Raw genomic sequence first — 2,793 nt, 5'->3', positions numbered from 1 at the left:
CACGCCCCTTTCTGGAGTTGAGGAACCTCGCCAGAGGGTGCCCACCTCCTCCTGGTGTGACTTCCCTGGCTCCCCTTCTCCTGAGCCCTGAAACTTCGCTGGAGACTGCCGTTAATAAATCTTGCCTTGCGCCTATCTCCCCTGGTGTCGTGTTTATCTCATCTATAAAACCTTACACAACTTAGTGCCCATGTCCTAGACCTGGATGTCCTCAGGAGTTGCTGAAGAGCATGCTGTATGAGGAGACCAGTGTGTATACCAATTGTCTGGGCCTGGGTCACGTTTACCCTATGCAGGTTCTGGATATCCCATATGCTGTATGGTCTTCTGTGCTACTGTCAAGCTTGTGCCCCTGAAGGCAGAGCAATCAGCACAACCCTCCAGCATCTCCTGGCACTTGCAGGTGGTACCAATATCCCACATGTCACCCATGGAGTAGATGCAGAGACACCAGACAGGGCCACTTTGGCCCATGCGGTTTCCTTTGCACTTGAAGGTCTGCTGAGAGTCATAGGATCCTAGGATGCCTGTGTTCAGCCGTGGATTGATGTAGAACAGCTTGTCATTCAACATGGATACATCCCTCCAGAGCTCCATAAGGTCTTCTCTGAGCTCCCTGATTTTAGTCCAGAACATCAAACTTGAGCTTAGGCTCTTCTCCAGCTGGTCAATCTTCTCTGAGATCTTGCCCAAGCACGAAGTGCTGAAAACAGTCCCCTGGTTCTTCTGGGTCAGCACTATGTGTATTTTGTGGAAGCTGTCAGCCTTTTGCTGGAGGAACTCCTTCAGGTTTTCTCAACTCATACATAACCTGGTTTCCCATGAACAGGCACCTGAAAGAGTGGGGATACTCGATGTGCTTGTAATCCTTAAGGGGTCCTCCAGGTTCATCTTGAGGGGGGGATGGCCACTAGGGTTGTTGGAACACCATACAGGCCTGCAGTCACAGCAGCCCTTGGGGTCTTCCCAGGCACTGTGCTTGATGGTGAAGGGGTCCCCACTGGCATCTACCTCAAAGCTGATGGGCTTCCTGCCAGCCACCAGTCGACAGCCATGCCTGCAGTGAAGGAAGAGCTCCCAAATCTACACTCCACTGCAATTTTGTTCACTACCACCATCAACTTGGTGTTTGTGGGACACTTCTTTGACTTTAAGATCCATCTTTGATAAAACATGTGCCTCCACGTGCTGATCACAGGATCCCTGAACACACTGTAGCAGAGCTGGCAACAGAGCCTCACTGACAGCTGCTCAGCAAACACCAGTGGCTCCAGCTCCTCTTCGTACTCTGGCAGCAAGAATGCAGAGTGCAGAGACAGGCTGGACTCTGAGTGTAGGCAGCTGCCAGAGATGGCACAGTGTAGCTTGGATGCAGAGTGCAGGGTGCTGGGGACCTGCTGTCTTCCTCAACCTGAGGGAGGCAGGTAAGGGTGCTGGAGGAGGAAGGGCACCCCATGGTACTCTTTGTGAATGTTGGTCCTATTGGCTTTTGCAATGGTAGTGACAGCTGAAAAGGCGGGCCCCAAAGTCTTTTCCCTCCTGGTCCCTATGGTGAGATCTGGGGTGGATGGCTTTGTAGGCTTCCCAGAGCAGTTGTAGCAGGTGCCTTTGCCTGACCTCATGCTCATGAGAGGTATTTTGGACATTTATGTAACGTCCCCTACCTGTGGCCACCAGGAAGTAGCAATGCCACCCTCCAGCTTCATCGGGCCCCCTTGACTGCCTCTCTAGAAAGGAACCTGTGTGCATTTTAAAAATAATTATTAGCCACATCTACTAAGAGAATCAACAAGGTAAGTTTGGTATCATTAAGTTATACATATTCCCTTCTACATAAGGTCCTGATAAATTTTGCACAATGTAAGAGCACAGAGACCATCAGGGACTTCAATTTTATAGATACTAAGCTCAGTTTAAATGACAGTATTGAAAGACCTTTGAGGTCTGAATTTCTCCAGTGCTCACTGCCTGAGTACTGAGACACACAGCAAGAAAAAGTGAATAGTCAGCGGGGTCAAGGGCTGCAAAAAGAATGAAGAAGACGGGTGCTGAGGAAACACTGTTGGATCTATAATAGGGAGGAATCCATGACCTTTGGGAGAGCATTTTCAGTAGTGTAGTGGAGAAGGGAGTTGGCTTGCAGTGCATTACAGAGTAATTGGGTAGTAGAAAAGAGACAGTGAGTGAGACTTCTCTTTATATAGTGTAGCAGTGAAAGATGAGAGGGAATGAGTTTGACAAGCTAGCTGGGCCAAAGTACATTTTTTTTTCTTTTTCTAAAGGATTGTTTTTTGGCAGAGCAGGAGGCATGAGTGAGATGCGAATCTGTAGCAGAGTTCAGGGAGTGGAGAAATAGAGAGACGGAGCGGGAGAGAGAGACAGAGGGAGACTAGTACAAGATTCCCACAAGCAGATGCTCTGTCTGTCTAATAAGTGTTCATCCTTAAAGGAAGTTTCCAAAATTGCCTCACTTTTGTAGGACTCAAAAGAGTTTCAGAGCACGAAACACAGACATTTACCCCGGAGGAGCTTGCCATTTAAAAATGATACTGTGTACACAGACATAATGAAATGGAGTTATCACTTAAGCACCTTTCAAAAGATGTTAGCCAATATACTCTAACCACACTAAAAAAAAAATTGATGACTTTGTTTAATTTATTCACATATTATCCACATTAGGTAGGGATTATTTCTTCATATGAGGAAACTGAAACTTAGGCAGGCCTACAGGCTAAGGAAGTTCTTGTTTGTTTTTTAAGATTTTATTTACTTATTTGAGAGAGAAAGTGG

At 47.2% G+C, this 2,793-nt stretch overlaps 1 pseudogene; it reads right to left on the bottom strand.

Annotated features, from left to right (window-relative positions):
* Nucleotides 1–211: 211 nt before the first annotated feature.
* On the bottom strand, nt 212–1,622 carry LOC122898419 (annotated as a pseudogene).
* Between the last annotated feature and the right edge of the window lie 1,171 nt (nt 1,623–2,793).

The sequence above is a fragment of the Neovison vison genome, chromosome 1 (assembly GCF_020171115.1).
Source record: "Neovison vison isolate M4711 chromosome 1, ASM_NN_V1, whole genome shotgun sequence".
In the NCBI taxonomy this organism is placed as follows: Eukaryota; Metazoa; Chordata; class Mammalia; order Carnivora; family Mustelidae; genus Neogale; species Neogale vison.
This window is presented reverse-complemented; position numbering and strand designations above follow the sequence as displayed.